Source organism: Molothrus aeneus, chromosome 11 (genome assembly GCF_037042795.1).
Source record: "Molothrus aeneus isolate 106 chromosome 11, BPBGC_Maene_1.0, whole genome shotgun sequence".
NCBI lineage: Eukaryota > Metazoa > Chordata > Aves > Passeriformes > Icteridae > Molothrus > Molothrus aeneus.
Genome location: NC_089656.1, coordinates 21,503,070 through 21,523,091, shown reverse-complemented (window position 1 = coordinate 21,523,091; position 20,022 = coordinate 21,503,070). Strand labels below are relative to the sequence as shown.

The 20,022-nt window shown below is 39.9% G+C and overlaps 1 long non-coding RNA gene across 1 annotated transcript; it reads right to left on the bottom strand.

Moving 5' to 3' along the window:
* Positions 1-16,467: 16,467 nt before the first annotated feature.
* LOC136561271 (uncharacterized) lies at positions 16,468-19,015 on the bottom strand. The gene is made up of 2 exons (XR_010784313.1): positions 17,512-19,015; positions 16,468-16,902 (listed from the first exon to the last, which is right to left on the bottom strand). It is a non-coding gene; the product is annotated as an uncharacterized lncRNA (long non-coding RNA).
* Between the last annotated feature and the right edge of the window lie 1,007 nt (positions 19,016-20,022).

The window sequence follows — 20,022 nt, the reverse complement described above, 5'->3', positions numbered from 1 at the left end:
TAGAAATCCCTAAATATACCCTAAATAGTCCAAAAAGAGCTCTAAAAATACCCCAACAATCCTTAAAATGCCCTGATAAGACCCTAAAAAAGCCTAAAAATTCCCTCAAAAACCCTAAAAATACCCTAGCCCTAAAAAGTCCTCCACATACCCTCAATAGTCCTAAAAAAACCCCAAGAACACCCAAATCCCCCCCCCCCAAACAATTCTTAAAAGTACTATGAAAGCCCTTAAAATACCCTAACAAAATCTTTTAAAAGCCCTGAAAAAGCATCCTAAATGTTCCAAGAAATTTCCTGGAAAACTCCTCCAAAAAAGCCCTAAAATATCCTTTGAAAGCCATGAGAAAAACCCTAAAAAACCCCTAAAAAACTGCTCAGCCCCCAACTCCTACCTGTCACTCTCTAGACCACAAACATCATTGCTACCTTTTTATTAGGGTTGCTGTCTGCAGCTGCTGGGAGACTTCTGGGGCTGTCCCAGCATTGGGGTTATTGCCTTGTGCTGCTATTGGGGAAAACTGGGGTCCTAGGGGTGCTCTTTAGGGTGACCTTGGGGTTGGGTTGAGGGCTGCTGCACCTGTACCCTAACCCTACCTGGTACCCTGTGTCTTTGTTGTACCCCTAACCCTCAGTGTGAGCTCTCCATCTGTCAAGCCTCCCCCTCCTTGCCCCTCAGCCCGCAATGTCTGCGTGCCACCCCGAGACCTCTGACATTGTCCCTTGGCCCCCTGGCCTCCACCGTGCACTCTCCACCTGGTTAGGGGTGGTTTTTAGGGTGAGGTTAGCGGTGGTGTGAGGGCTGGTTCACCTGTCACCCTCAAGCAGCCCCCACTTTGCCCCTCAAGGCATCTGCTCCCCCTCACCCTTTTCTTGTCACCTTCAAGTTCCCCACTCCCAGCATCTCTGTGCCACCCTGGAGCCCCCCAGTTGCTCCTAACGCCCCCTTCTGCCTCTCAGCTCCCCCCATCCTCTGTGTCACTCTCCAGCCCCCTCCCCTCAGCCCGCAGCCCCTTGTGACACCCTGCAGCCCACAGACGTTGTCCCTGCCTGTCTCGCCTGGGTGTTGTCCTGCTGCGAGAGCTGCGCCGCCCTCCGAGGGTTCGGGCTCCTGCGTGCTGCTGGAGGGGACTCACGGGTGGGCGGTGGGTGAAGTAACGGATGGAGCGGGAAGTGTGGTGAGACGGGTTAAGGGCGGAGTGAGGGATGGAGCAAGGGCGGGCTGTAAAATGGAGTAGGGTAAGGGGCGGAGAAGGGGACACAGCAGCAGGGGGCTGAGGTGGGGAGGTGAGTGTTAGGAGGAGGCATAACTCCGTAACTCCAAGACCGAGTCTGCAGCCAACGAGAACTCTGAGTGACCTGGGAGTGCCGAACGTCTTCGGCAAACTGATGTAAGGAAACTGGGGTGATGAGTTTTGTTTCCCGTGGAAAAGGGGTGGCATTTGTGTCCGTGGGCCTGCACCCTGCCCAGGACCTTTGATCTCCAGTGGGCTGCCACCTCCTAAAATTCCAAACATCGCAGCTGAGACGGGGTTGCAAATTTTACTTGGGGTAGAAACCAATTTTGGATTTAGCTGAAGTCTGCTGGTGAAACTTGTGTAGTCTGTTAATTGGTGTGTTTACAAAAAGGCCTGCAGAGAGAACAAAGGAAGTTCAAGGCTACTGCTGGAAAAAGAGAATCTGGGTTACCACCGAGTGCACGGCCTCGTCCCTGTGTGAGTAAAAGTCTGAGGTGTTGCTGGCAGTGTCGCCGAGTGCTATGGGGTCCCCTGGTCGATAGGGCAACTCGGGAGGGTTTGCTTCGGGCTTTGCTTGTGAAAGATGTGACAAAAGCAAGCAGCTCTGAAGCGGATGAGCCCCCTCTTGCCTGTTGAAGTGTTGGATAAATCAAAGATAAACCTCAAGGTCCCTTCCCACCCAAACCATTCCGTGATTCTTTGCCCTGGAGGCAAGGGTGCACCTGTCACCGCATTTCTCTTCACAGAGAAAAGCAAGGCACAATTCTCCCCAAGAATATTTCTGGGATTCACATTCTCTGAACCTCAGAGGAAGTAAAATCAATTCTTATCTCATTTACTGTGCCTGTGTTTGTGCCGAAGTAGAATGCAACATGGAGATTGTTTACCCAAAGTGATGGTGTTTTGTTTCCTTGGCCTGTCGGGGCCAAGTGTGTGTGTGTGTCGGGACTGTTGGGTGACGGTCACGAGTTGTGTGCGGGGTTGAGTACTTGGCAGATTGGGTTTAGATGTAATGTAATATAGTATGATAAAGCAATTAATTAGCCTTCTGATAAGGCAGAATGCAGATTGGAAATATTTGCACATATGATATGAAAGGACACGTGAACCACCTTTCTGTGAGACAAAGACACAAGACTCGGCCCATCGCTAACTTAGGACACAGCTAAAAAATAATAGATAAAATAATTTTTAACCTATTTTTGAAGAACTCTCTAAAACTAATGGCAGATGATATAGCTATTTTATCTGGTAAGCTTCCGTGCAAAATTTCCTGCTGATGCTGGCTCAGACGGATGGAGATTTGGGAGGAGGGGGAAGAACAAAGTGCCACGGGGCTTTATTGGATGAGCCTTGAAAGGTTTCTGCAAGCTTCTATTGCAAGGTTGATGAACCTTGTGTTTGTTAACTTCAGTTTTGCTCAGTGTTTTAACCCTGCTTTATCTCCTGTGGTCCAGATGACACATTTACACATCGTTAGAAAATTCAGTGGGATGCTCTTCAAACATGTGACTTTGCTCCACTGAGGGCAGAAACTTGATGGCTTTACCTCAATCTATGGTTTTTCAATATTGCTATAGAAAGTGCTTTTCTGTGAAATGTCTACTTTGGTTAGATCATGCAAATTGAGTGGTGGCTACTTCTATAAGTTGAAGAGAAGAATAACTCAGGAATGTTTCATCATTTGTCTCTGCACTGGTCAGACATGGTAATTTGAACTCCAATCTGTAGAAATTTAGCAAAAGAAGTTGGACACTCGGAGGATAAAAATAGAAAAAATACTTTGGAAGGATTTTTCCTTGCTAGTGAGTGAGTTTCTAGCTGTAGGAGCATCGGGGGGTAGCACGGTCGGGACGGACGGAGACGAGAGATCTCTGAAGCCGGGTCGTGGAACATGGGGTTTATTGCAAAGGGCCCGGGAGCAGGGGCCTTGTGGAACTTGGGGTTCATTGCAAAGGGCCCAGGGGCAGGGGCCTTGTGGAACTTGGGGTTTATTGCAAAGGGCCTGGTGGCAGGGGCCTGCTGGGAGCTGCCAGCCACAGCTCAGAGCAGGCCTGAGAGAAGAGAGGGGTTGACAGGATGAGAGGGTAAGAGCATAAAAAGGTAAGAGAGCAAAAGCATAAGAGAGTAAAAAGGGGTAAGCGAGTAAAAGGTCAAGAGAGTGAAGTTCCCATTACAATACAAAAAATCATCTTCTGTGTTGAATAGTCTACTTCTCACTAACCAATCTAGTACAATACACAAATCCTACAGCATTTCCATACGGCCTATAAGAATCACTACATTACGATACTGTGTTACATTTTAAACCCTAAAAGCTCCTCTTTGGACCCCTTCTGCCAAGCTGGTAGGGTCTGCTCGGCCCCTTGGAGCTGTCTGCAGGCAGAGGGTGTTGTTTCATCAAAGGGGATTACCTTCAGCTGGCCACACCATTGTTTTCCTGTTGTTCAGTAACTGAGGGAGCTCAAAGCTCGCTTTCATTTCAATTTTGCTGATAGAAATATTACCTCATCCATTCCCGTTTGTTCCCCCACTCGTTGGCGGCTGCCCCAGCCCCTGTGCCGGCTCCGGCACAGTCCGTCTGTCCCGGTCCGTCTGTCCCGGTCCGTCTGTCCCGGTCCGTCTGTCCCGGTCCGTCTGTCCCGGTCCCGGCCGCCTGGCCCGCGGCCGCTCCGCTGGCCGTGCCGGCGGAAGGGGCGGGGGGTCCGTCCTGCCGTGTGCACCGTGGGTACCGCGCTGACCGCACCGAGGGGGGGTCCCGTCTGTCCCGTCCCCGGCTGCCCTGACTCTGCTCGGCTCCCGCCGCTGCAGCCGGGGTCAGTGGCCGGCTTTGTCTCTGCCGGATCAGCCGCCGTGAGCCACGTGGGGCCGATCCACGCTGCAGCTCGGTCTGCACCGGAACAGCCCCTGGGGCGGTCCCGGCTGCAGACCCCGCCTTTGGAGGACCGAGACCCTGAGCTGTGCCGATCCCCTCGGGCGATCCCGGCTGCAGACCCCGCCTTTGGAGGATCCAGACCCTGAGCTGTGCCGAGCCCCTGGGGCAATCCCGGCTGCAGACCCCGCCTTTGGAGCCCCCAGACCCTGAGCTGTGCCGAGTTCCCCCGTCCTGCCCTGAGCTCCGCTCCCTTGGTAACCACAGCTCCGGCTGCTCAGCGGAACTCTCTAAAGGAATCACCTTATCGAAACACTAAAAGTTCAGGTAAAAGAAAGCCCTCTCCTGATTCTTCCTAAAAATACGGGAGAAAAGCTATAGAAGATAAAAATCCAAAAAGAATGGGATAAAGGGAATGGTCTATTTCCATTAAAAGAGGCTCCCATAGGAGGGGGCGGACCAGGGTTTGTAAATGCTCCTTTGACTTCGTCTGAGGTCTGAAATTTTAAGAAATAAATAAAAGGGATATTTGGAGGACCCCATAGGCATAGCTGAACAATTAGACCAATTTTTAGGTCTAAACATTTATATTTGAGAAGAGATGAGGTCTGTAATGAAAATAATATTTTTCTCAGGAAGAAAGGCAATTAATCAGAGCAGCTGAAATAAAAGCTTAGGAAAAAAGATAATCTACGGTGACCCCCAGAGAAGACAAAATGCCAGCTGTACCTCCTGAGTGGGGTAAAAATAATGAGGAGGGGAGTAAACACGTGAATAATTATCGTAATTACATAATCAAAGGAATAAATGAGACAGCATATCAAAGGCGAAATGCAGGAAAAAAAAGGTTTTTAAGGGACAGCTTTTAGAGGGGAAAGAAGAAACTTCAGCTAAATAGATAAACGAACTTAAGAGAAATAGGAAAATGGTCCTAAGTAAGCGGAAGATCTGAAAATCTTTAAAGAGATGGGCACAGAGGAGGAATAGGGAGGTCATAAGCTCTAATTTTTTGGGGGGGACATATACCATCTGGAGCCTGTGATAACTTTAAAAGTGGGTCCCCAAGAAGAAGAATTAGAATTTCTAATAGACACAGGGCCAGACAGAACCTGCCTGTTAAATATTCCAAAAAGTTATAGTGTGAGCAAACGTATAGTGAAAGTAACAGGGGCAAAGAGGGAAAGTTTTACATTTCTCGTCATTAAAGATGTAGTAATTGAGGGACGAAACTAGAATTTGGATGGGAGATGTCTTATTGGTCCCAGGGGCAGGTAGCAATTTATTGGGAAGAGTCTTACAAGTGCAATTAAGAATAGGAGTTTTATCAGAAAATGGGAAAATGACAGCTAGAGTTTTAAAATTATTTAAGAGAGGATGAAGAAAAAAAAAAAAAACAACAAAAAAGTTTGAAGTGGGGAAGGAAATAGGGGAAGATTAAATATCAACCCCATAGGGGTTACAATTGAGAGAGAAGATTGTCCCGTACGTGTACGTCAGTATCCTGTATCTTTAGAAGGACGGGAAGGTTTGAAGCCAGTAATAGAAGGACTAATAAAGAATGGGGCATTAGAACCTTGTATGTCTCCTCATAATATCCCTATTCGCCCAGTAAACTCTGATGGGAGTTATAGACTAGTACAAGATTTAAGGGAGGTTAATAAAAGAACTCAGACTCACTACCCAGTGGTAAAATATCTTAGACACTTAATAAATAAAAGTAGCTGGAAACCCAACCATGAGAAATTTGCAAGAATTTTATTCCTTCTCCCTCCCTCTTCAAAGAGAGAGATCAGAAAATTACCTAGATTATTGAAATATTATAGATTATAGATTGAGGGGTACGCACAAGTAGCAAAATTTGTGTATGAAAAAACTGACAGAAGGAGATGATATAAAACAGACCAAAGAAGAAATCGTTAAATTAAAAGAGTTAAGTTAAAACTAGCCTAAGTACCAGCTTTAAGCTTACCTTTGTTCGAAAAGTCATTTATCATTTATACATAAATACAGAAAATGGAGTAGTTCATAAAATTTTAATTCAAGAGTAAGGAAGAGTAAAAAAATATCTAGTAGCTTATATATCAAAGATGTTAGACTCAGTAAGCCACAGCTAGCCAGTAGGTATTTAACAGCTACTGCAATCCTAGTAAAAGAAAGTTGTAAGCCTACTTTTGGAAGTAATTTAGTTAGGTTTAGTTCATACCGTCTGAGGTGTGTTGAATCAAAAAAAACAGGTAAGAGAAGAAAGAGAGAAGTTGAGGTAGGGAGGTGGTTAGCAAACTCTGAGATGTTAGAATGTGAAGTGATGACATCTTGGTGCTAGAAGAGAGCAGGAGTGTGAATGCGGGGTTTTTGCATGAAAGGCAGGGAAGTGTCTTAACACACGGTTGTTAGGAGGTTATTCAATGCCGAACTGAGGTCCAGAAAGAGTTTAGCAGAATGGGCCCTCCTTGAAGAGAAAAGAGGAGAAGTTGACTAGAGAAAGGAAAAGAATGTCAGGAGCACCTGGGGACGCCAGGTTTGGGGTTGTCAAGGTTGGGAGGTGTCTGACCACTCCCTACGAGCGGCGGGGTCTCGGAGGCTGCGGCAGGCACCGATCCATGGAGGTGACCCGGCGGCGGTGCTGGCAGCAGAGGACACACGGGTTTGCCGGGCAGGAGCGGGCTGGCTCCGTGGCGGAACTGCCGGGGGGGCTCCCAGACTGCCGGGGTCCCGAGTCGAGGATGGCAGCGTCGGCCCCAGTAAGTGGGCTGAGACAGAGAAGGAGAGAGAAAGAGAGAGAAGAAGAGAGAGAGAGGGCAAAAGGGACCCAAGGCTGCCCCCAGGGTCCCCATGCCCCTGGCTGCTCTCCCCTGCTCCGGCCCTGCAGCGAAGTGGCAGCACGGCATTGACAGCAAGGCCGTGAAAAGAGCGGGAGGGGGGCTAGCACTAAAAGATAAAATCAAAGCAGAGATTGCTGACTCTCCAAACCTCACAAAGTGGGTTGTTTTTCTTAAGTAAGAAGGTTTTTGGTTTTTTCTTTTGTGTGTTTTGTTTGCTGTTAAAAAGAAGTTTTTTGGTTTTTGTTTTTTTTTTTTTTTCCCAAAGAATGGGTTTGTAAGGCTAAAACAATTAAATGCTGCCCAAAAAGTAAAAAGCAATAGATGTGATACATCTCGTGTTAAAATTGGTCTAGCTTTTCTTATTTAACTAACTGTAACTCACAGAAAGAAGAATTTGCCTCTGCAGCTATTAGCACAGCTGGATAGAAGAAGAAGAGGCTGCTGTGGAAAAAGCTTTTAGCTAAACCCAGAAAGTTTGGAAGAAAAGTGAATTGTAAAAGTTAATGCAGTATTATCTTTCTTTTATTACTATGCTATTAAGAAGTCCTTTCCAGGTACTACTGAAGCAACAATCAGAATCACGGAAAGAGGGTGAATTCATGCCAGCAGAATCAAAGGACTTGTGAAAAAACCTGAGGAATGGACTGTTGCATTTAAACCGTGTGATACCGAACTGACTTTCCAATGGGGACTGAGTGGTAATAGTTTGGCAAAAGCCAAATGATCCAAAAAATGTACAAAGAACAACACTGAATTAAGAGTTAAGACGACGCTTATACAACTGGTTTCAAGCCCTGCCTGGTTTTATTCTGGTCATGCCTGAATAGAACATCTCCTTAGGGGAGGAATACTCCAGATAGAAGGATCAAGACTGTTTTTGTGTTCTGACCTTAGCCTGAGAATTGTACAGGGGAGAAGGGGAATTACCATTTCCATCAGTAAACTTTATTTGATTCATTCCAATACTAGCTGACATGCTAGCTGGGTTATAAGTAAATGCTTGAATTGTGAGAATAATTAGTATTGTAGTTCACAACATTTATGCTCTTATTGCAAAAAGTGTTAAAGTAATAACTTAGCTTTGTGGACGGGAATTATTACTGCCTGGTGAATGAGAGATACCTGAAGAACGGTAAGAGACCACAGTTAAAGGGTGTTCAAACCAATTTGCCTGGAAATTAGTTAAGAGAAAGTGACAAGGAAATAGAGGGCAAGACCAGATTGGCCTCTGTATTTCCCCACCGAGAAGATCAAATAGACCTGCTGTGGGTTGCAACCTCACAGGCCTGGGAGGTGGGAGTATAAGCCATACTGGACCTCTGTTATTCCTGTTTCTGGCACTCATTTGTTCTCTTTTCCCTTTCGGGATACCAGCAAGATCGTGTCACAAATGCTGCAGAAAGCATCACGTGGAAAGAAACCAAAGTTCCTCTTTTATTACACACACCTATGTCAACAGCCACTGTTATAACCCATCCAAATTAAGAACCTGTAAGCAAAATGGAGTAAATTATTGGATTACAAGAAACTTAGGAAAATGTGGTAATAGATTTGGAATTGAATGTTTAAAAGGAGAGAGATGGATTTGTTTTAAATTTAATCTTGAAGATACGGTTCGAGATTTGGTAAAAAAACAAATAATAAATGAAAAGGTAAAACCAGCACAGCAATTGAATCTCTATTGACCCCAAATAATCTATTGAGTCATATTACAAGACTCCAAGCAGTTATGGAAATGATAGCAAATGGAGCTGCCCAGGCATTGGAGTTAATATAAAGTCAGCTAAGCCAAACAAAAACTGTACGGTATCAGAATAGGTTGGCTTTACACTATTTATTGGCCAAAGAAGGGGGTGTTTGTAGAAAGTTTAATAGATCAAATTGTTGAAAATTCATGAGCACAGAAAAGTGATTCTAGAAAAAGCAAAAGAAATCAAAGAAGAAAAAAATATATATGCATATAATAACCGAGGTACCGGTCCAAAAATTAGAAAACAATGTTAAAACCTAGCTGGTAGGGTAATGTATTAGAAGAAATTAAGATCTTTCATTTTATGTGTTGCAACTATTTTTATATTTCTTCCTTGTGTAATCCCCTGTTTTATTTTGCCCGCATAGTCCAGAAGATGCAAGTAGATAAGAAATATTGCTCAAGCCAAAGGATTTACAAAGAATAAGAGTGGGGATTGTGAGAAATGCAGGTATTTTATGATTGGCTTTTTTGAAATATTAAAATGAATATTATATGTGTTGTGTTAGAAAGTTATGCTGCATTAATTCTCTTAAGTAGTGTGTTAAATATAGTTATAGGTTACAAAAACTGTTAAAATAGAAACGATGCTATGTAAGATACTTTTTTTAAAGAAAGGACTTGCAGCGAGATAGCGGCCACAGGGCACCTGGATCTTTCAGAGAAAAAGAATTTATTGCCCTCTTATCAGAAGAAACGAACTTCTTCCTGCCTCCAAGGCGCTGTTAGGATTAGAAGGAAGAAGTGGATGATGAGCAGACAGAATCCTGTGTTTGAATGGAATTTATGCACCATGTACGAAGTGTATGACTATGCAACAGGCTATTGCTTTTAAAGGTTAATCCTTTGTTAACGGGGGTCCTTTTTCAGGCTCGTGCTGCCCAGAAAAAGGTACCCGGACGTCCGTAACTCTTTGTTTTTGTTGTCTCATATTGTCCTAATTCAAATTGTCCAAATTATTATTACTCTAATTGTATTACTATTTTTATAACCATTTTATTACTATTAAACTTTCAAAAATTTTAAAAGCAAGTGATTGATGTTTTTCACACCAGTCTGTTAGGTGAAAATTATCAAAATATTTTTGTGAGTTTTCTAATTTTGGCATTAATGCTGGCAAATTTTCAGGGTTTACTGTCTATTTGTGGGTCGAGAAATCTGTCCCAAACACTGAGGGGACTCTGGAGCTATTTGGGAACAGTTCTTTTTCAAAATTATTTTGTATTGGGATCAAAGAGCTGGCATTTGCAGGGGCAAAATAATTCTCTCTCTGTCCTGTATTTATTAAAGCAGCTGTCATATTCCAATCTCCTCCTCCTCCTCGTCACACGGTTTGTGTGCATGGATGTGGCTGTGCAGACGAATCGTGACACAAAGTAGTCCCACTGGGTGCTAGGAGTGTGGAAGACGAAAACGCGGAGGCACACCAGGTATCGGTTGCTCAGGGTTACGCGCTGCAGAGGGATCTCTCGGTGCCCAGCAGAAGGAGAGATGCGGAAGGATACGTGCAAGGCGCTGCAGTTTTCGCCTGCTGTGGTGCCGTGTACAGATACAGTGGCAGCAGAAGTGGCATGACCGGGCACAGGGATGCCGGCTGTGGCCGGGCAGCGACTCGGAACCGGGACCGGGCTGTACCAAAGCTGCGGCAAACGCAGTGGGGGTTGGCGGCGGGGCCGTGGAGATAGAACTGCGCATGCGTGCGGCTGATCCCGGAAGCAGCGCTGTGGTTCCATGAGTCGGCGCGGAGTGATATCACTGGTGCGGGGGTTGTAGCAACTGCGCATTCGTGGGTTCCATCACTACGGCGGGGCGGGCAGTCATCATGGCGGCGGGCAGGACAGGGCGTGCGGGAGGCGGCGGAGCTGCGGGAACGGGGCTGCGGCTGCGGCCGTGGAAGGGAACGCCGGGACGTCCGTGGTTGCAGGAGGCGGCAGAGCCGCGCCATCCAGCAGCTCTGAAGCGGGAGGGTGCGGTGGGGAAGGCGCGGCTCGGCCCGCCATGCAGCGGCTGCGGCAGGAGAGGGGAAGCGACCACAGGCGGCACTGACGGGAGGCTGGGCTGGAGCGCCGCGGCGCCGGCACGGGGTGCCTTGGGCGGCTGGGGCGCCCCAGTAAGACAGTCATTAAAACACCCTAAAAATTATTTTAAAAGCCCTGAAAAAGCCCTAAAGGTATCCTAAACATTTCCAGAGAATTCCTAAAAAACTCCTGCAAAAAAAACCCTAAAATATCCCTAAAAATCCCTGAAAAATCACCTGAAAGACCCTAAAAAACTGTTGAACCCCTACCTGTAACACTGTGGCCTCCAAACATCATCTCTACCTATTAATCGGGGTAACTGCAAGACCCTCAAACACCACCACAATCACCAGCTTGAGTTGGTCTGGGCAGCACCAAATAAAATAAAATTAAAAGCTTTAAAAATAGAAAAATTAAAAGAAAAATTAAATAAAAAATAAAATAAAATAAAAAAATAAATGCTTTAAAAATGGGAAAATAAAAAAAAGAAAATTAAAAAAATAAAAAGCTTTAAAAACAGAAAAATTAAAACTAAAAATTAAAAAAAAAATTAAAAAAATAAAAGAAATGCTTTAAAAAAAGAAAAATTAAAACTAAAAATGAAATAAAAATTAAATTAAAAAAATAAAAGAAATGCTTTAAAAATAAAAAAATCAAAACTAAAAAATTAAATAAAAAATAAAATTAAAAAAATAAAAGAAATGCTTTAAAAATAAATCAAAACTAAAAATAAATAAAAAATAACATTAAAAAATAAAATTCAATAAAATAAAGGTTTAAAAATAAAAAAATTAAAACTAAAAATTAAATAAAAAATAAAAAAAGGTTTAAAAATAGAAAGATCAAAAATAAAAATTAAATAAAAAATAAAAAATGAAAAAATGTTTTAAAAATAAAAAAATCAAAACTAAAAATTAAATAAAAAGGAAAATTAAAAAATAAAATAAATGCTTTAAAAATAGAAAAAGCAAAAAATAAAAATGAAATAAAAAATAAAATTAAAAAATTAAAAAAACGCTTTAAAAATAGAAAAATTTAAAAAAATTAAATACAAAATAAAAAAAAGCTTTAAAAATACAAAGATCAAAAATAAAAATTAAAAAAAAATAATAAAAAAATGCTTTAAAAATAAAAAAATCAAAACTAAAAATTAAATAAAAAAGAAAATTAAAAAAATAAAATAAATGCTTTAAAAATAGAAAAAGCAAAAAATAAAAATGAAATAAAAAAATAAAAATAAAATAAATATTTCAAAAATAAAAAATTAAAACTAAAAATGAAATAAAAAATAAAATTAAAAAATAAAATAAATGTTTAAAAATAAAAAAATTAAAACTGAAAATTAAAAAAAATTTTAAAAGCTTTAAAAACAGAAAGATCAAAAATAAAAATTAAATCAAAAAAACATTAAAAAATGCTTTAAAAATAAAAAAATCAAAACTAAAAATTAAATAAAAAATAAAAGTCAAAAAATAAAGTAAATGCTTTAAAAATAGAAAAAGCAAAAAATAAAAATGAAATAAAATATAATATTTGAAAAATAAAATAAATAGTTCAAAAATAAAAAAAATTAAAACTAATAATGAAATAAAAAATTAAATAAAAAAATTTTAAAAAGCTTTAAAAATAGAAAAATCAAAAATTGAAATTAAATAAAAAATTAAAAAAAGTTTTAAAAATAAAAAAATAAAAACTAATAAATAAAAAATAAATTTTTTTAAAAAGCATTAAAAATAGAAAAAGCAGAAAATAAAAATGAAATAAAAATAAAATTTAAAAAATAAAATAAATGCTTTAAAAATAAAAAAAATTAAAACAAAAAATTAAATAAAAAATAAAATTAAAAAATAAAATAAAAAGCTTTAAAAATGGAAAAATCAAAAATAAAAATTAAATAAAAAGTAAAAAAAAAAAAAAAGCTTTAAAAATAAAAAAAATCAAAACTAAATATTAAATAAAAACTAAAAAAATAAAATAAATGCTTTAAAAATAGATAAAGCAAAAATAAATATGAAATAAAAAATAAAATTTAAAATATAAAATAAATAGTTTATAAATAAAAAATGGAAACTAACAAATAAAAAATAAATTAAAAAAATAAATTCTTTAAAAAAAATAAAACCAAAAAATTAAATTAAAAAAATTTTTAAAATAAAAAGCTTTAAAAATAGATAAATAAAAAAAAAATTAAATAAAAAATAATAAAAAAAAGCTTTAAAAATCAAAAAAATCAAAATAAAAATTAAGAAAAAAATAAAAATAAAAAAATTTTAAATATGCTTTAGAAATATAAAAATTAAAACTAAAAATTAAATAAAAAAGAAAATTTAAAAATAAAATAAATGCTTTAAAATAGAAAAATTAAAACTAAAAAAAAGATAAAAAAAGCTTTAAAAATCGGAACATTAAAAAAATATTAAATAAAAATTAAATTTAAAAATTGAATTAATTAAAAATAATTAAAAAACAAAATAAAATCCGTAAAGTGCTGTAAAGTACTGTAAAAGTTCCATAAAAGGTAGTGTCATAAAGCGCGACTGTCGAAAAAACGCACCTTTTACGACACTTTTGCGACAGTCGCGCTTTACGGCACCTTTTGCGACACTTTTGCGACAGTCGCGCTTTACGGCAGGTTTTACGACAGTCGCGCTTTACGGCACCTTTTGCGACAGTCGCGCTTTACGGCACGCTTTACGACACTTTTACGACAGCCGCACTTTACGGCACCTTTTACGACACTTTTGCGACAGACGCGCTTTACGGCACCTTTTACGACAGTTGCGCTTTACGGCACCTTTTGCGACAGTCGCGCTTTACGGCACCTTTTACGACACTTTTACGAAAGTCGCGCTTTACGGCACCTTTTACGACAGTTTTGCGACAGTCGCGCTTTACGGCACCTTTTACGACAGTGGCGTTTTACGGCAGTTTTACGACGTTTTATGGAAATTTTACGGCACTTTACAGCACTTTAGAGTTTTTATTTTGTTTTTCATGTATTTTTAATTAATTTTATTTTATTAATTTTGGGTTTTTTTAAATTTTTCTATTTTTAAAGCTTTTAATTTTATTTTCTTAATTTTTTTATTTGTTTTTATTTTAATTTTCCTATTTTTAAAGCTTTTTATTTTATTTTTAAAATATTTTTAAATTTAATTTTTAAATTTAATTTTTCTTTTTTTAAAGCATTTATTTTTTTAATTTTGTTTTTTTTTAATTTTTATTTTTCTATTTTTAAGGCTTTGTATTTTTTAATTTTATTTTTTATTTATTTTTATTTTTAAACCTTTTTATTTTTTAAATTTTTTTTATTAATTTTTTTTATTTTTAAAGCATTTATTTTATTTTTTAAATATTTATATTTATTTTTAATTTTTCTATTATTAAAGGTTTTTATTTTTTAAATTTTATTTTTAATTTTTTTAATTTTTCTCTTTTTAAATTATTTTAAATTTTTTTTATTTTTATTTTTAATTTTTCTATTTTTAAAGCTTTTTATTTTTTTAATTTTTATTTAATTTTTATATTTCACTCTTTTATTTTTAAAGCATTTATTATATTTTTTAATTCTGTTTTTTATTGATTGTTTATTTTTCTATTTTAAAAGCATTTTTTTGATTTGTAAATTTTTTTTATTTAATTTTTAATTTTTCTATTTTTAAAGCCTTTTTAAAATTTTTTAAATTCGTTTTTATTTTTAATTTTTCTATTTTAAAAGCTTTTTATTTTATTAATTTTTTATTTAATTTTTATATTTAATTTTATTATTTTTAAAGCATTTATTATATTTTTTAATTTTGTTTTTTATTGAATGTTTATTTTTAATGTTTTTATTTTTAATGCTTTTTATTTTTTTAATTTTATTTCTAATTTTTTTTATTTTTAAGTTTTCTATTTTTAAAGCATTTATTTTTTTAATTTTGTTTTTTATTTTTCTATTTTTAATTTTTGTATTATTAAAGCATTTATTTTTTATTTTGTTTTTTTTATAATTTTTATATTTATTTTTTCTATTTTTAAAGCATTTATTTTTTTGTTTTTTATTTAATTTTTATTTTTAAAATTTCTATTTTCAAAGTTTTTGAATTTTTAAATTTTATTTTTTATTTATTTTTATTCTTAATTTTTTTATTTTTAAAGCATTTATTTTTTAATTTTATTTTTTATTTAATTTTTATTTTTAATTTTATATTTTGAAACCTTTTTTCTTTTTTAATTTAATTTTTTATTTCTATTTTTTATTTTTCTATTTTTAAACCTTTTAATTTTATTAATTTTTAATTTAATTTTTATATTTATTTTTTCTATTTTTAAAGCATTTATTATATTTTTTTAATTTTGTTTGTATTAAATTTTTATTTTTAATTTTTCTATTTTTAAAGAATTTATTTTATTTATTTAATTTTATTTTTATTTATTGTTATTTTTAATTTTTCTATTTTTAAAGCATTTTTTAAATTTTATTTTTTATTTAATTTTTATTTTTAATTTTTCTCTTTTTAAAGCATTTTATTTTTTTAATTTTCTTTTTATTTTTTATTTCTAATTTTTCTATTTTTAAAGCATTTATTTTTTTAAATTTGTTTTTAATTTAATTTTTATTTTTAATTTTTCTATTTTTAAAGCTTTTTATTTTATTTTATTTGGTGCGGCCCAGGCCAATTTAAGCTGGTGATTGTGGTGGTGTTTGAGGGTCTTGCATTACGGCACTACATTTTATGGAACTTGTATGGCACTTTACAGCACTTTACAGTTTCGTTTTTTTATTATTTATTTTTAATTAATTTTGTTATTTTATTTATTTTTATTTTTAATTTTTCTATTTTTAAAGCATTTTATTACATTTTATTTGGTGCTGCCCAAACCTGCTGTAGTGCATTTTTATACTTTGTAATACTTTGAAGTAATTTTGTTTTGTATCCTTATATTTTTCCCAAATGGTTTATCCCAAACTGTACCCCCCTCCCTTTACCTGTGTTATCCCTCTCCCGGGATGAGATCATCCCCAAACCCCCACCCTGGCTCTCTGTCAATCACTCAGCCTCCCATCCCCTCCCTCCAGAAGTTTCGGTCCAAGTCCTCGAGTGATTAGCCAGAGGCTCGGGGTCAGCCCCCCAAGCCTTGCCCCATACGCTGTCCTATATGTCTATCCCCCAGCATCCATCCCTTAGGGTCACTTAATGGTTGGTAGGATGTTATCTACTTTCGGTTTCCACCTCCCTTAAAATGTAACCTTGGCACATGTCCCGGGGCTCTGGGCAGAAGCCCCCTGAGGTGCAGGAGCTCCTCTGGGACTTCTAATAAAACCTTGCATTAACCCCTGCTAAGAGTCGGCCCTTTATCTTCTACCGCTGTCTCTGGTGTCTCATGTGCTGCAAAGGCGACCAGCCCAGGTGCCCTCAGCACCCTCGGGGCACAGAGAGTGTCTCCCCCCAGCCCAGGTGCCCTCAGCACCCTCGGGGCACACACAGAGAGTGTCTCCCCCCAGCCCAGGTGCCCTCAGCACCCTCGGGGCACACACAGAGTGTCTCCCCCCAGCCCAGGTGCCCTCAGTACCCTCGGGGCACAGAGAGTGTCTCCCCCCAGCCCAGGTGCCCTCAGTACCCTCGGGGCACAGAGAGTGTCTCCCCGCTCTCGGCCGTGCCGGGGCTGCCGACTCAGGACCGGCCGAGGGTTCCTGAGGGGCTCGCACAAACCCACTCGGCCGCTGATTGTGGTGGTGTTTGAGGGTCCTCCAGGACAAGGGAGGAGATGAGAATCTTGACTCCCCCTTTCAGAAGGCTGAAATATTATTTTATGATCTCTATTATATTAAAAGAAAATGAGATATTAGAACTACACTAAAAGAGCAAGGAGACATCAGAAAGCTGGAAAGGAATGAATAATAAAAACCTGGGACTGCTCACAGCCCCGACACCGCTGGACCATGATTGGTCATCAAGTAGAAACAATGCACAGGAGACCAACCCAAGATGCCCCTGTTGCTAAACCATCTCCAGCCCACACTCCACAGCCAGCAGATTGTTATTGGTTCCATTTCTGTTCTGAGGCTTCTCAGGAGAAAAAACCCAGCAAAAGGATTTTCATCAAACACGTCAGTGCCAGCTGATGGCACAGGCAGCATGGGCTGGCCGAGGTCACTGTGTCATCCCTGCCAGCCCAGGTGTCACAGCAAGGAGGAGAGAGTTCACCCTGTGCTCACCCTGCAATACAGAGCAATACAACACAACACACATATTAACACAAGATGATAACCTTTTCCTATTTTCATTACTTGTGGATTTATTGTTACAGGACACCCAAAACAACAAAAGCACACAAAAAACAGCACTCATCTACCATTAACACCCCCTTCAAATGACACACAAACTCACCATCCCTCTCACCACAACTGCTAAATTACACCCCAGCAATCATTGCTCCTTGGGAACGTGGTTCCTGGGAGCCTCCAAAACTTCCTCCTGCCTGAAGAAATACCCGGTCCCTGGAGGGTCTATGCCCAAACTTTGGCGATGAACGTCGCCTCGCTGACCGACCGGGACCCAGGAAAAAAAACCCAGCCGGGGGAAAAAAAAGAAGAAAAAAAAACCAGCCGGGAGGGGTGGAGGGGGGGTAAACCCGGCTGGGGATTTTTTACTCTAAATTTACAAATGAGTTGAAAAACCTGAAAAGCAAAAGTCACACACACAAGGTTAAATCCAGTCAGCATGCGCTCACACACGCAGAGACGAGCAGACGCAGACAGACACAGGCACGTGCTCTCACACATGCTCACGCACTCCTCCCATTTAAACGTTCCCTGCGGCTCTTACTCGAGACGCTGAAGAACGTGCTTCCACGCTTCTTCTGGCTGCCGCTCCTCAACGTCAAATGGTAGATTCTGGGGAAATCAGTAGCCTCAGGGACCTGTGAGACAACAGGAAGCGGTCGATGAGTGGCTGACAGCTAGGACTTGTCCCCGCTCTGACCAATAAATTTTCTACCCTAAACCCCACTAAAGACAGATGAACAGTAAAGTTTTTATAACTCTGCTACCTAACTGTGACTACATGCCAGGGCAGGGCAGCTCCGACCATAAGTGGTACAACATGAGTACACACAATAAAAGCAGACGCATACAGTGCAAGTGTGCATGGAGTGTAAGTCCATACAATATAAGCCAGCATAGGTACACACAATGTAAGTACATACAGTGTAAGCCAACATAGGTAAACGCAATGTAAGTACATACAGTATAAGTACATACAGTATAAGCCAGCATAGGCACAAACAATGTAAGTACATACAGTATAAGCCAGGACTTGAGATAGCTCTCTGGAAGATTAATTCTTGAGCCCTATACCCCTCGGGAGGATGGAACCTATAAAACTCCTGCAGTCACGTGAGGAGGGTGTAAGACGCTCCCTCGGGAAGTCCAAGAGAATGGCATGGAAAAAAAGGCACTACCAAACCCGGTAGTGGGAAGGAAGACGGATGAGAACATCTTGTCCCTTTGAGACATTCCTGTCTCAAAGAGTAAAAATGTAAAGATGCCGGAATAAGGGATATCCGGAAAGGAACGTGAGTAGAATATGGCCTACGTGGCACGGAATAGTGCCGATAAAGCATCGAGACGTAACAAAGGCCTGTGACACATAAGACAATGGACACAGACTACATAACACAGACATGGACAATATAACATAGACACAGATGACATAACACAGAGACGAGTGACAACTGCCTGGCACTGTCCCCGTAGGGACCCGAGATTCCTAGCGCAAGGTGAGCCAGAGGCTGATGATGCCAAAGGAAAGGAAGCCCTATGACGATGGCACGTGATGATGAAACGTAACTCGTCAAAAGAAGTTAGTGCCGAAGCAGTTAAGAGGATGCTCGAGAGGGGCGGCGAGCCTAGAGAAGGAAGCCGACTGCCGGGTGACCGTGGCCGGAGCTCCGGACGTGAAGGCGAGCTCCTCGGGGAAAAGATCCGTGACGACGTCAAGTCGAGGGAGGCGGACGACGCAAAGTTCCCGAGAATGTGGAGATGGGTCGGAACTGCCCTGCCCGGCAAAGGCTCTGGCAAGGCTGAGGGGAAACCCTCTCCCTTTACTTCCAGAGAGCCCGCCCCGCTACAGACCTCTCCGCTAAGCTGACATCTGATTGCCTCCTGTGATAGTAAAGGCTATTCCCCTTCTCCCAACCACTGGCCCCAACACTTAGCTTTTGGAAGATGAGAGGACAAAATCCATCCTCGGTCAGACGTGGACGTTGAGATGCTCTCCGTGTGTGCTTCGGTGCTGCCGTTTCCAAGCTTGGGCTACGAGCCTCCTCAGGGTACCTAAGGCAAAACAGAAAACCTGACTATTGCCCTCAACAACAGTAATCCCCGGGACTCCTCCGCACCGCTGCCACGGCTCACCTCAAATCTTGATTTGACTCCGGAGGGTGCCCGGAAGATACCTGCAAAGAGAAAAGGGACACGCTTAGCATGCTGCTGTGTAACGCTCACCTAGGAGGCAGCCTGCCTAAACGCCGACTCACCTGCCCTCCTCTGTTCCTTGGCGTGCCTAGGGCAGCGACAGCACCTGCAAAGAAACAAATTGGAAAAGCATGCTGACATACTGTGAAAACACAATCTCCCAAATCTGACAAGGATGCCACACCGATACCTTAAGCTCTCACCCACCTGGCATAGGCGTGCTCGGCCAGGAGAGATGGCAAGTGGACCACCTAAAATAAAAAAAAAAGGAGGAGATGCTTAGAGCTGCACCAAAACTGAGACCTCAGCAATAACAACTGCTTCTGTACGCTATTCAATGCTCACCTTGCCCACTCGGCCTTGACTGCTGCTCTCAGCCTTGACCTCCTAAAAAGAGAGACAACGAACAATGCTGTAACAGCCACCATTTATGCTTCCTCTGCAGAAACAAACATGGACTCACATGCTCGGGGCAATCCCCACACCCGGGATGGGGGGCTCTGCCCTGGATTTTATCCTTCTGCATCTGAAAGAAAGTCAGGACAAAAGTCAAACTGTTGCAGGGTAACTTAATAGCTCCAGATATCCTGTGTCCAACTACACCCCACATTACAAACTTCAAGTCCCCGGGACTTCTCCTATTGCACCAGGCTATGCGGCAGGGCAGAGCAGCTCTGGCACAAATGTGTGCAGACACCCGTGACACAGGACAGACAGGACGTGACAGACAACGGGGACACAACACAGACAGAAATCTCCTGGCAAGGAAAATGGCTGCGAGGACTGAGAGAATGCAAAAGGAGATGACCGAGGAGAGACCGATGGTGAGCTGATGAGGCTCAGAGAAACCTGGAGGAAGAAG